The sequence below is a fragment of the Aquarana catesbeiana genome, linkage group LG05 (assembly GCF_042186555.1).
Source record: "Aquarana catesbeiana isolate 2022-GZ linkage group LG05, ASM4218655v1, whole genome shotgun sequence".
Classification (NCBI taxonomy): domain Eukaryota; kingdom Metazoa; phylum Chordata; class Amphibia; order Anura; family Ranidae; genus Aquarana; species Aquarana catesbeiana.
Window position 1 is genome coordinate 277,156,271 of NC_133328.1, and position 14,891 is coordinate 277,171,161.

The following is a 14,891-nucleotide window of genomic DNA, read 5'->3' on the forward strand; positions in this document are numbered from 1 at the left end:
GAAGGCGGATACCATCCTTGTTACCACATGCGATTTGCCCTCCCTGGTGATCAGTAGCTTGGCTGGGTATAACCATCTGTACTGAATGTGATGATTATTTAGTGGCTTGGTTATGGTAGCCAGCTGCCTGTGTTGCTGCATAGCGAATGCAGAGAGATCGTCAAAAAAAGGATAGATGCTGTAGTTCTAGGGGCAGGTTTTCGGATCTTCTCACTGTCATCATGAACTGGTCCTTAACGTGATAGAAGTGGACCCAAACTATAGCATTCCTGGGAAGGTGTTCTGGGATGTTCCTGGGCCTTGGAAGTCGGTGGATGCGGTCGATAACTAGGTCCTCTAGTGGTGCATCTGGGAGTGCAGCTTTCATGAGGCTTAGAAAGTATTCTTTCAGGTCTGGGGGCTTGACCGATTCGGGGATCCGTCTTGATCTGTCCTCTAAATCGGCCAGTTTTGTTTTAATAGACATAAGCTCATCATCCCTATCATTGTGGACATTGACCAGGTCATTATAGGTGGATGCAAATTCGCCCATCTTAGTTTCAATGTGGGAGACTCTGTTATTTACTGCTGTCATCTCTGATTTGAATTGCTGGGTGATGGATAGTATATCAGCATGTAATATGGAGCGCAAGGACACCAGCATGTCCTTGAGAGTCGTGTCCATGACTGGCTGATTCAGTGAGGGGAAGTCAGTGATGGATTCCTGTAGTTCCCTGGTATCGTCTAGTGAGGAGTTAAAGCCGTTGACCTCCGCAGTGTCTGCAGGAGCTAGTGATGTTTTTTGCCTGCTCTTAGCTGGGCTGGATGAGGCAGAAGGAGGCGGTGGGTACTGACCTTGTCCCTGTTGCAGGTTGCTGTTGTTGCGGCTGCTGCTTTGCCTCACATCCAGTCCCCACTGTGTGTATGAGCCGCGTGATTCTCCTCCATGTCTGCCGGCGCCATCTTGGATGTGGGGTTGTGCGGCTGAATTAGAAAGTCCAAAATATTTTACAGCGCACACATACAAGAATGACATTTCCTGCAGGGCTAGTTAAAAACACCTGAACATATTCAAAAAATATGGTGGTTTGGTCACACTATATGGTCATATAGTGCTAAGCCCACTTACTGCGACAAAGTGCCCCGAATTAGTGGGTCCTACACTAGTAATAGAATGGAAGATCCTTTGTCTCAACCATGGGAGCTGAACTCCTCTATGTGGGAGAACTAAAGGGGATACATCCTAAACACTGGTGGCCACTAAATAGGAGGTAATGAGGAGGGGGAGGGGTGCTCCAGCCCAAAAAACCTGGACAGGGCCTATTACAATATACAAGAACATATTTGGGGGGCCCACCATACAATGCGTTTAAATTCAAGATGGTGCTGCTATAAGACCTACAAACAGTACAAAATATTTTACAGCGCACACATACAAGAATGACATTTCCTGCAGGGCTAGTTAAAAACACCTGAACATATTCAAAAAATACGGGGGTTTGGTCACACTATATGGTCATATAGTGCTAAGCCCACTTACTGTGACAAAGTACCCCGAATTAGTGGGTCCTACACTAGTAATAGAGTGGAAAATCCTTTGTCTCAACCATGGGAGCTGAACTCCTCTATGTGGGAGAACTGAAGGGGATACATCCTAAACACTGGTGGCCACTAAATAGGAGGTAATGAGGAGGGGTGCTCCAGCCCAAAAAACCTGGTCAGGGCCTATTACAATATACAAGAACATATTTGGGGGGCACACCATACAATGCATTTAAATTCAAGATGGTGCTGCTATAAGACCTACAAACAGTCCAAAATATTTTACAGCGCACACATACAAGAATGACATTTCCTGCAGGGCTAGTTAAAAACACCTGAACATATTCAAAAAATATGGGGGTTTGGTCACACTATATGGTCATATAGTGCTAAACCCACTTACTGCGACAAAGTACCCCGAATTAGTGGGTCCTACACTAGTAATAGAATGGAAGATCCTTTGTCTCAACCATGGGAACTGAACTCCTCTATGTGGGAGAACTGAAGGGGATACATCCTAAACACTGGTGGCCACTAAATAGGAGGTAATGAGGAGGGGGAGGGGTGCTCCAGCCCAAAAAACCTGGTCAGGGCCTATTACAATATACAAGAACATATTTGGGGGGCACACCATACAATGCGTTTAAATTCAAGATGGTGCTGCTATAAGACCTACAAACAGTCCAAAATATTTTACAGCGCACACATACAAGAATGACATTTCCTGCAGGGCTAGTTAAAAACACCTGAACATATTCAAAAAATACGGGGGTTTGGTCACACTATATGGTCATATAGTGCTAAGCCCACTTACTGTGACAAAGTACCCCGAATTAGTGGGTCCTACACTAGTAATAGTTCTCCCACATAGAAGAGTTCAGCTCCCATGGTTGAGACAAAGGATCTTCCATTCTATTACTAATGTAGGACCCACTAATTCAGGGTACTTTGTCGCAGTAAGTGGGCTTAGCACTATATGACCATATAGTGTGACCAAACCCCCGTATTTTTTGAATATGTTCAGGTGTTTTTAACTAGCCCTGCATTTCCTTTTTGTAATTATTTTTTATTTTTATAAAATTCTATAAATATTTTTTTTTCTATTGTACAGTAATACCATCACCATTTCTACTTCGATATCCAATCTATGGTATTTTATTCCCCTACTAGAGGGTGCCAGAGAGTGTTTTGTCCACACATGGTATACCCAATCAAGGAAACCATATTTGTGATGGGGGATATGTTATATTAGATATCTATGTAATTTTAAACTAGTTTTATTCTTACCTAGCATTTTTTATGAATCTATAGCTATCATTGTTAGTTGTAATTGTTCATTAGGTATGTGCGGCATTTGCGATGATATTCCGGAATGAGGGAGATTCCTTTTATCCTAGCCAATCGCACCCTTTTGTGCATTATAAAAGCAAACAGGAAATGGCAGTTTGTCACTTCCTGATGATGCCAGTATGGTGAAACGTACGTAGAAGCGCAAACTCATCACTTCCAGGTCTTCTTTGTGACATCCAGGACAAGGCGTGGATTGCACGCCACCGCAATTCCGATATATATCCACCCGCACATGCTGTAGACACCTTAGTGCTGGGCATAGCACAGTCACATGTGAGTGCAAAATCTTTTGTTATCTATTTAAACATTTTTTATTAAAACTTACTACACCATAAGAGCTCTTTTTGTGTGTCCTTGGTGGAGTCTGTTCTGTGTCGCCATCTAGAGGTGGTTACACAACGGAGAGATACCAACCTAGGATTCCTCTGGTCCATTCAATCTAAGCGCATTTTGACCTACCATAAAAAGTGGTCAGACACCTTTGGTGAGTTGCCATCTACCTCATGAGAACTTGTGGTAAAGTTTTTTGAAGGAACATAAAACCAGAAGATTAATATTTATTTACTTGTGGTGTTGGAATTGTCACTTTGGATGTGAACAGTATTAAGAAAATGCAAGTGGTGATTGAAAAAGCAAAATATATAAAGTCCAATTTGTATTATTCACCTTGATGTTTTTAGCGCCAACACCTTTACATTTGATTTTTTTATGGTTCAGTGTTTACGCTTTCTTAAAGGGGCAACTGTGTTGTAAAACATTACACTAGGCGCCATTTTCAACCCACTCAATATCACACATTTCCTACTTTCTGCTATAAAACATTTCCAATAAAAAAATGTAAAAAAATCAAACTTCCTCATCAGTTTAGATCAATATGTATTCTGCTAAATGTTTGGTAAAAAATCCAAATAAGAGTATATTGATCTGTTTGCGCAAAAGTTATAGCGTCTACAAACTATGGGATAGTTTTGAAGAATTTTTATTTATTTATTTACTAGTAATCTTGGCAATCAGTGACTTATAGCGGAACTGCAACATTGAGGGGGACAAAGTGACACTTTTTTGGGGACCAGTGACACCAATATAGTGATCAGTGCTAAAAATATGCACTGTCACTGTATTAATGACAGGTAAGGGGGTTAACATCAGGGGCGATCAAAGGGTTAAATGTGTCCCTAGGGAGTGATTACTAACTGTGGTAGATGTGTTAATGCTATGAGAAGGCAGAGATCCATGTTCCTGCTTAGCAAAAACACGGGATCTCTACCTCCCCTACTAACAGAACAGTGATCTGCCTTGTTTACGTAGCCTCTCCCAAACGATTGCCAGGCAGACATCCTGCGTGCCCCAGAACCGGAAGTGCAGAATCATGTACCTGTCAAGCTATCCCCTATTTTGTAGACGCTATAACTTTTGCGCAAATCAAATAATATACACTTATTGCGATTTTTTTTTTACCAAAAATATGTAGAAGAATACATATTGGCCTAAACTGATGAATACATTTGTTTTAAAAAAAGTGGATATTTATTATAGTAAAAAGTAAAAAAAATATATATATATTTTTTTTTCAAAATTGTTGCTCTTTTTTTGTTTATAGCACAAAAAATAAAAACCAGAGAGGTGATCAAATACCACCAATAGATAAAGCTCTATTTGTGGGAAAAAAAGGATGCAAATTAGTTTGGGTACAGTATCGCACAACCACGCAATTGTCAGTTAAAGCGATGCAGTGCCAAATTGTAAAAAGTGTTTTGGTCAGGAAGGGGCTAAAATCTTCCGGGGCTGAAGCGGTTAAGCACTGTTATGATCCCTTTTGCCATGTACACACAATTGGAATTTTGGTTGGAAAAAGGTATGATGGCTTTTCCGATGGGATTCCGCTCAAGCTTGTCCTGCATACACACGGTCACACCAAATTCCGACCGTCAAGAACGCGGTGACGTACAACACATACGACGGCACTAGAAAAAGGAAGTTCAATAGCCACTGCGCCACCCTTTGGGTTCCTTCTGCTAATCTCGTGTTTATCTCATGTTAGTAGAAGTTTGGTGAGAGACGATTCGCGTTTTTCAGCTTTTGTGCTTTTCAGTCTGTTACTGCTTTTCAGTTTGTGCTTGTGGGTTTGTATCTGGTTTTCTGTGCGTGTTGTCAGTTCGTATCTGTTTTTCAGTGCATTCTTGTCTGCTCGTTTCTGATTTTCAGCTAGCTCTACACAGGCCTTGCTGTTTTTCAGTGCATTCTGTTAGTTTGTTCTGACCAGCCGACCGTTTTGAAGCCATGTTGCGGGTATGTGCTTGTCGTAGAGTACGTGCTATGCGGGTGCTTGGTGTTGGGGTTATTAGTTTGACCCAAGTACAGTCCATGAACAGGGTGGGGAGGAGTTCATGGACTAAGAATTGGTTACTCCAGCGTGACCAATTCTCGCACATGCCTTTGCAGATCCAAGAGAATAACCCTAATGATTTCAGGAATTTTCTCCGGATGACGGACCCCATTTTTCACTGTCTGTTGGCTTTGCTGTCCCCTTATATTACCAAGCAGGAGACCTGAATGCGGTAAGCCATCACTCCGGAGCAGAGGTTAGTCACCACCTTGCGGTACTTGGCAACAGGGAGAAGTCTACAGGACCTCAAGTTCTTGACAGGCATTTCCCCCCAGGCTCTGGGGATCATTATCCCAGAGACCTGTTCTGCCATTATTCAGGTCCTGCAGAAGAACTATATTAGGGTAAGTTTTCTCCTTTAACATCACATTCTATGTATTTCATATATGCTAATGCATTGTATTTCTTTCAGCATTTCCTAATTACCATGATTGTAATATGCTGTGAAGGTCCTCTTTATCCTCATGCATGCTGAAGTTTTCAATGCTCCTTTTTTGTCCTTCTTGCATATTTGCCTTCACTAACCTCCCCAGCATGCTATCCTGGGTCCATATACACCTAGCCTAGTCACTTAACAATGTGTTTTGTCAGCTCCATTGTAGTGCTTTACCCTAAACACCCCCTAAAATGTGTCCAAATATTATTGTTGTCCTTAAACTCATTTATAGCCCTCCCCCTAAAATGTTTCCAATGGGCCATCAGAGGGGTGAGGAATCTGATAAGTGGACCTTATGTTATTGTCTTTAAATACTCATTAAAATAAATGTTATACTGATGTTGGCCAAGAATGTTTGTCTAATCTGCTTGCAATGTTATGTGCAAAAGTACTATTTTTTTTTTTATGTTTTGACTCCACAGTTTCCTTCAACACCACAGGTATGGCAGACTGTGGCATCCCACTTTGCCGACCATTGGGACTTTCCTAACTGTGGAGGGGCAATTGATGGGAAGCACGTCCACATCGTCCCACCACCCCATTCAAGGTCATACTATTTTAATTATAAGGGTTTCAATAGTATCGTGTTGATGGCGGTGGTGTCAGCGACATATGAGTTTCTCTATGTGGACGTGGGGAAGAATGGCTGTGTGACGGATCCAATCTCACACTCCACCTGAGTGCTTCCGTCAGTATACCACTTCCTCCCAGTCTGGATACAGATATTCGATATTCCAACCGCTCATAAGCACAAAACAAGGCGACACTTGTTTCACTGCTAACATGGACTAACTCTTTATTTGAGATCTCACACAAACATATAAAGCAGGATGACTAAAACCTAACCTAATTAACATGAGCTAATTATCTAACATGATCTTTTGCTCAGACTTGTGGTCACCGAGCTTCACACAGTACATTATACATTATCATAAGTACAACCACAGGACATTTTCACAATAGCAGGAGCTAATTACAATTAACAATACAAACAGTGTCCCCCCCCTCTTCAGCCTAGTCATCAACAACTATAGTAGGAGCAGACTGTTCATCTCCTCGTCAGTCCTGGAGGCTAATGTGATCAGCTCACTCAATTAACATGTTGAGTTCAGAATCAAACAAACCAATAATAGTCTTTACATATATATCCTGGGAGATATTGGGGATAAATATTACTGTCCCATTTTAAGCAATCCAAGACATACCCTCCAAGTCACCATTTCCCATATGGCATACACAGGGTCCCCAGAGTCTGTGTGTCCTGGGGGACCAGGACCCGAATCCACAGTAATACCACCTCAAGAGTCCCCAGGCATACAGCTCACAAAGAGCACCATTTCCCCAAATGCCAGGGCCCATAATCGGTCGGCAAGAGGCTTGCATTCAGTCCCCTCCAAAAGCCTCTATCCCGGGTGAGTCTGTCACAGGCTGTATGTCAGATGGTGGAGTCTTTGCCCAGACCGAGTTCTACACATGTCTCCAGAGTGGTGGCTTGAGATTGCCACCTGCGGAAGAGAACGTGGAAGGACTCCCATTTTTTATTTTTGCTGATGAAGCGTTTGATCTGGGTGATCACATGATGAGGCCATTCCCCCAGAGGACCCTCACCCCAGAGAAGAGGGTTTTTAATTTCCAGCTGGCCAGAGTCTGAAGAGTCCTGGAGAACACCTTTGGGATAATAGCCATCCGGTTCTGCCTATTTCTAACGGCTATAAATATGGCAGAGTACAAAGTTAACCACATTGTGTTAGCATGCTGCATCTTGCACAACTTTTTAAAGAGAAATGCTACTAATTATGTAGTCGCAGTTGGGCCTGAGGGCGGATTTCATGAACCAACAATGACAGCCCTGGAAGCTGGCCGTTCTGGATTGCCCCCCCAAAGCGCCCGTGAAGTGCGTCAAAAATGTGTGGATTATTTTACGGGTGGGGGGCCATTGCTATGCCAGCAAATTTTTAAATATTTGCAAAATTTAAAAAAAAATGATATGATAAAATTTTGAATTTGATTTACTGCTTGGGTTTCTTTTATCTGTCTGCTAGGTTCTCCTAGTGCACTTGTAGTGCTAAGTGGTTTTTCCATTATTAAATAACACCCATTGTCACTGTAAACACCAACTAAATACAAAAACTGATATTGAGCATTGAAAGAAGAAGCCACACATTGTTGAGTATAAAATCTTTTACTCTGTGCACATTCACATGTGCGTTGTAAAACCTTTTTGTTAAAAAAATAACATCTTTGTTTTATAAATCTTTACCTTTACATAAACAGGCATGTTTCAAAACATAACATACACACCTCAGGAACTTACAAAGTTCAACATTGAAAAACTGAAGGCAATATCAGACATTATAATGTCAAAAATATCTTGATCTTGCCTTCATCAGATGGGGCGATGTCCCCCTGGTAAAGCCAAATTTAGAAGATGCACACAAATTGGGAGTAAACATGGGAATTTCTCTCCTGATCCCATGCCTAATGTCAACATGTGCTGTCTCCCATCATAGGGGATCAATGGATGTGTTTTGGGGGTGCAACCCCTTCCTCTTACCTACTAGAGTTGGGAGGAAGGGGTTGCACCCACAAAATGTGTACATTGAAATCCCCTGATGGCAGATAGCACATGTTGACATACCGTGTGCATCTTCCAAATTTGGCTTTTAAAATGTATAAAAAGGTTATTTAAATGTTCTTAGAGAAAATAAAAAAGGTGTAATTTTTTTTTTTATTTAGATTCTCCCTAGTACATCAAACATGTTCTTCATTCTTTGTTCAATCTCCTTGGTTTTTTCCTTGATGAGGTCTAAATCCCGACTACACCACATTATCTCCTGGATTAGCCTTTGTGCACTGTCAGCCGTGAAATGAGTAGATTGTTCTTCCACAACATGCACATCACCTAAAAGAAAAAATACACACCATATATTATAAATATGCAGGCATACATCTATTACCTGAATCTGTGGTCTCAGACACTCACCTGTTATGGTGACAACCTCCACCACCTCTCCTTCCGCCACATCCTGAGGTTGTGGTGTCCTCTGTTCCCCTTCTTTAGGAGATGGGGGGTTCCTGTTGTCCTCCGATGTCCCGAGTCTTTTCTCCCCTATGAGAATGAAACAAAAGGTATACTTAGCACACAGATATTTGTGACCAGAAATATGAATGTGAAACATTGCTTGGAAGTGGGGTGCAATTGTCTGTTTGGGCAGAGTTCCAAGTTGAAGACATTAACCACTTCAGCCCCGGAAGGATTTACCCCCTTCCTGACCAGAGCACTTTTTACAATTTGGCACTGCGTCGCTTTAACTGCTAATTGCGCGGTCATGCAATGCAGTACCCAAACGAAATTTGCGTCCTTTTCTTCCCACAAATAGAGCTTTCTTTTGATGGTATTTGATCACCTCTGCCGTTTTTATTTTTTGCGCTATACACGGAAAAAGACCGAAAATTTTGAAAAAAAATGATATTTTCTACTTTTTGTTCTAAAAAAAATCCAATAAACTCAATTTTAGTCATACATTTAGGCCAAAATGTATTCGGCCACATGTTTTTGGTAAAAAAAATGTCAATAAGTGTATATTTATTGGTTTGCGCAAAAGTTATAGCGCCTACAAACTAGGGTACATTTTCTGGAATTTACACAGCCTTTAATTTATGACTGCCTATGTCATTTCTTGAGGTGCTAAAATGGCAGGGCAGTACAAAACCCCCACAAGTGACCCCATTTGGGAAAGTAGACACCCCAAGGAAATTGCTGAGAGGCATGTTGAGCCCATTGAATATTCATTTTTTTGTCCCAAGTGATTGAATAATGACAAAAAAAAAAAAATTACAAAAAGTTGTCACTAAATGATATATTGCTCACACAGGCCATGGGCATATGTGGAATTGCACCCCAAAATACATTTAGCTGCTTCTCCTGAGTATGGGGATACCACATGTGTGGGACTTTTTAGGAGCCTAGCCGTGTACGTGGCCCCGAAAACCAATCACTGCCTTCAGGATTTCTAAAGGCGTACATTTTTGATTTCACTCCTCACTACCTATCACAGTTTTGAAGGCCATAAAATGCCCAGATGGCATAAACCCCCCCAAATGACCCCATATTGGAAAGTAGACACCCTAAGCTATTTGCTTTGAGGCATGTTGAGTCCATGGAATATTTTATATTTTGACACAAGTTGCGGGAATGTGACAATTTTTTTTTTTTTGCACAAAGTTGTCACTAAATGATATATTGCTCACACAGGCCATGGGCATATGTGGAATTGCACCCCAAAATACATTTAGCTGCTTCTCCTGAGTATGGGGATACCACATGTGTGGGACTTTTTAGGAGCCTAGCCGTGTACGTGGCCCCGAAAACCAATCACCGCCTTCAGGATTTCTAAGGGTGTAAATTTTTGATTTCACTCTTCACTGCCTATCACAGTTTTGGAGGCCATGGAATGCCCAGGTGGCACAAACCCCCCCCAAATGACCCCATTTTGGAAAGTAGACACCCCAAGCTATTTGCTGAGAGGCATGGTGAGTATTTTGCAGCTCTCATTTGTTTTTGAAAATGAAGAAAGACAAGAAAAAAATTTTTTTTTTTCTTTTTTCAATTTTCAAAACTTTGTGACAAAAAGTGAGGTCTGCAAAATACTCACTATACTGCTCAGCAAATAGCTTGGGGTGTCTACTTTACAAAATAGGGTCATTTGGGGGGGTTTTTGCCACCTGGGCATTCCATGGCCTCCGAAACCGTGATAGGCAGTGAAGAGTGAAATAAAAAATTTACGCCCCTAGAAAGCCTGAACGCGGTGCTTGGTTTTCGGGGTCCCGTACGCGGCTAGGCTCCCAAAAAGTCCCACACATGTGGTATCCCCATATTCAGGAGAAGCAACAGAATGTATTTTGGGTGTAATTTCACATATTCCCATGGCATGTTTGAGCAATATATCATTTAGTGACAACTTTGTGCAAAAAAAAAAAAAATTGTCTCTTTCCCGCAACTTGTGTCACAATATAAAATATTCCATGGACTCGACATGCCTCTCAGCAAGTAGCTTGGGGTGTCTACTTTCCAAAATGGGGTCATTTGAGGGGGTTTTGAACTGTCCTGGCATTTTATGCACAACATTTAGAAGCTTATGTCACACATCACCCACTCTTCTAACCACTTGAAGACAAAGCCCTTTCTGACAATTTTTGATTACATGAAAAAATATTTTTCTTTGCAAGAAAATTACTTTGAACCCCCAAACATTATATATTTTTTTAAAGCAAATGCCCTACAGATTTAAATGGTGGGTGTTTCATTTTTTTTTTCACACAGTATTTGCGCAGCGATTTTTCAAATGCATTTTTTGGGGAAAAAACACACTTTTTTAAATTTTAATGCACTAAAACACACTATATTGCCCAAATGTTTGATGAAATAAAAAAGATGATCTTAGGCCGAGTACATGGATACCAAACATGACATGCTTTAAAATTGCGCACAAACGTGCAGTAGCGACAAACTAAATACATTTTTAAAAGCCTTTAAAAGCCTTTACAGGTTACCACTTTAGATTTACAGAGGAGGTCTACTGCTAAAATTACTGCCCTCGATCTGACCTTCGCGGTGATACCTCACATGCATGGTGCAATTGCTGTTTACATTTGACGCCAGACCGACGCTTGCGTTCGCCTTAGCGCGAGAGCAGGGGGGACAGGGGTGCTTTTTTTTTTTTTTTTTTTTAATTTTATTTATTTATTTTTTTAAATAATTTTTATTGTTATCTCAGGGAATGTAAATATCCCCTATGATAGCAATAGGTAGTGACAGGTACTCTTTTTTGAAAAAATTGGGGTCTATTAGACCCTAGATTTCTCGTCTGCCCTCAAAGCATCTGACCACACCAAGATCGGTGTGATAAAATGCTTTCCCAATTTCCCAATGGCGCTGTTTACATCCGGCAAAATCTAAGTCATAAAATGCTCGTAGCTTCCGGTTTCTTAGGCCATAGAGATGTTTGGAGCCACTCTGGTCTCTGATCAGCTCTATGGTCAGCTGGCTGAATCACCGGCTGCATTCTCAGGTTCCCTGTTGAGACAGGAGAGCCAGAGAAAAACACGGAAGACGGTGGGGGGGGCATTCCCTCCCACTGCTTGTAAAAGCAGTCTAGAGGCTAATTAGCCACTAGGATTGCTTTTACATAAAAGCCGACCGCTGGCTGAAAAGAATGATACCAAGATGATACCTAAACCTGCAGGCATCATTCTGGTATAACCACTTAAAGTCGTGAATGGCGTACCTGAAGACCAAAAAATGGTTAACAATAAAGCACAGTAAACGGTAAAGTATAAAAAATTGCATACCTGAAAAGCAAACATGATAAAACATAATAACAATAAAACATTGCAGAATAGAATACAGTAAAAAAAGAGCAGAACAATAGAGAGAGAATAGAGAGAGAGAACAATAAAACGACAACTATTTTTTTTTTATTTTATATTTTTGTTTGTGTTTTTTTTTTTTTTTTTTTTTTACACTTTGTTTTGTAACTAACTTTTATAACTGTAACCGGTTCCAGGTTCGGGTCTCTCAAAATGCGATGGCATCTTGGGAGACCCTGTGAATGTGTGCCTAGTCTGTGGAATGCTGTACCCTACGCTAATACTCAACTAGTGAATGGTAGCGTTCAAAACATTCAACAATGCAAAGACCAGGATTGTCAGGACAGGAGGGACAAAAATAGCGGTTGTCACGCTTATATCCGCGCTTGATGCAGACATGACATCTTTTTTGGGGGGGTTCGCTGGGTAGGGGTACTCGGGAGGACATAAAAATGCCTCTCATGCAGCCGACTGCATTTGGTTGGGGATGTGAATGGGGGAATTACGGGCACTGCAGAAGTGGTGGGTTCCCAATTAGGATTGGCGAATGCAGCAGGAAGGGCACTATGGGCACGACGGGCCTATGTTCGTCTTCTTGGTGGCAGCGGGACACTACTTGTGCTTGCCACCTCACCAGCTTGAACTGCACTTATGGAACTCGCCACGTCACCAAGTGTTACTGCAGTGCTGGTTTGACTACGACCGGGGTGTACTAGGCCGCTGATGCTTGCCAGTTCACCAAAACGCTACCAAAAAAACTGTTAGCGATCGCAGGGATCAGGCCTGACTCTGCGAACGCTGCAGTTATGTGTTTAGTGTTTTGTAAGTGACAGTGATCGATCGATACTGCACTTGGGTGGGCTGGGCTGGGCCGAGCCAGGCGGAGGGGCAAAACGCAGGTGCTAGCAGGTATCTGGGCTGATCCTGCTAACACTGCATTTTTGGGAACCCTAAACTGCTGGGGACGCCATTATAGATCTGATCGGATCAGATATTGATCCGTTCAGATACTATACCACTAAGGGAGGCGTATGCTGCATGCGTGGGTGTTAGCGGTACTGGCACTAACCTGACACTGCCTGGGGCTGGTGCTTGCCAGTTCACCAAAACGCTACCAAAAAAACTGTTAGCGATCGCAGGGATCAGGCCTGACTCTGCGAATGCTGCAGTTATGCGTTTAGTGTTCTGTAAGTGACAGTGATCAATCGATACTGCACTTGGGTGGGCTGGGCTGAGCCGGGCGGAGGGGCAAAATGCAGGTGCTAGCAGGTATCTGGGCTGATCCCGCTAACACTGCATTTTTGGGAACCCTAAACTGCTGGCGACGCCAGTATAGATCAGATCGGATCAGATATTGATCCGTTCAGATACTATACCACTAAGGGAGGTGTACGGTGCGTGCGTGGGTGTTAGCGGTACTGGCGCTAATCTGACGCTGCCTGGGGCTGGTGCTTGCCAGTTCATCAAAAAGCTACCAAAAAAACTGTTAGCGATCGCAGGGATCAGGCCTGACTCTGCGAATGCTGCAGTTATGCGTTTAGTGTTTTGTAAGTGTCGGTGATCGATTGATACTGCACTTGGGTGGGCTGGGCTGGGCCGGGCGGAGGGGCAAAACGCAGGTGCTAGCAGGTATCTGGGCTGATCCCGCTAACACTGCGTTTTTGGGAATCCTAAACTGCTGGAGACGCTAGTATAGATCTGATCGGATCAGATATTGATCCGTTCAGGTACTATACCACTAAGGGAGGCGTATGCTGCGTGCGTGGGTGTTAGCGGTACTGGCGCTAATCTGACACTGCCTGGGGCGACGCATATCACCGCCGGGCGATCAGGGGGCTAAACCTTTATTCAGTAATAAACGGCGGGTGCCCTGACACTATAAAAAATAAACGAACTAACCAGCGTCACCTGTAACAGTTACACGGTGATCAGTGGTGAAAGGGTTAACTAGGGGGCAATCAAGGGGTTAAAACATTTATTAGATAGTATATGGGGGTCCCTGTCGCTATAAAACGCTGATGGCGAACCTAAATATTTACGTCCCTAACTAGCGCCACCAGTGACACTAATACAGCGATCAGAAAAATGACCGCTTAGTGACACTGGCGACAGGGGGTGATCAAGGGGTTAAAACTTTATTAGGGGGGGATAGTTGGGTATCCTAGACCTACAGGGGGCTAACAGTAACTGTCCTACCACTTCTAACTGTCACAAACTGACACCATGCAGTAATCAGAAAAAAAAAAAACCACTGCTTGGTGTCAGTTTGACAGGGGGGAGGGGTGATTGGGGGGGATCGGGGGGCGATCGGGGGGGTTCGGGGGTGTAAAGTGTGCCTGGCATGTTCTACTGTGTGTGTGTGTTGTGCACTCACATGTCTTCTCTCCTCGGCGCCGGAACGGAAACTGCCGAGCCGTGGAGAGATGACATCACATCCTCTGCCTCTGTGTACTATACAGAGGCAGGGGATGTTTCTCATTGGCTGGGAGCGATCGCGAGGGGGGGCACGATCAGATGGCCTCCCCCTCATCTCTGATCGCTGCCAGACCAAAGCCGACCGCCGCTGGCACCGGGAGGGGTCCTACCGGACCCCCTGCCCGCGGGAAGGCAATCACGTACCAGGTACGTGATTTTGCCTGCCCGTGCCATTCTGCTCACGTATATAGGCGTGAGGCAGTCGGCAAGTGGTTAAAGCGGGATTCCGGCCAGCTAAAATTTTTTTTTAAAGTCAGCAGCTACAAACACTGTAGCTGCTGACTTTAAATAAGTAGACTTACCTGTCCTGGGTGCCCACGATGTCGGCCGCCCAAGGCTGACCCGTCCCTCGGG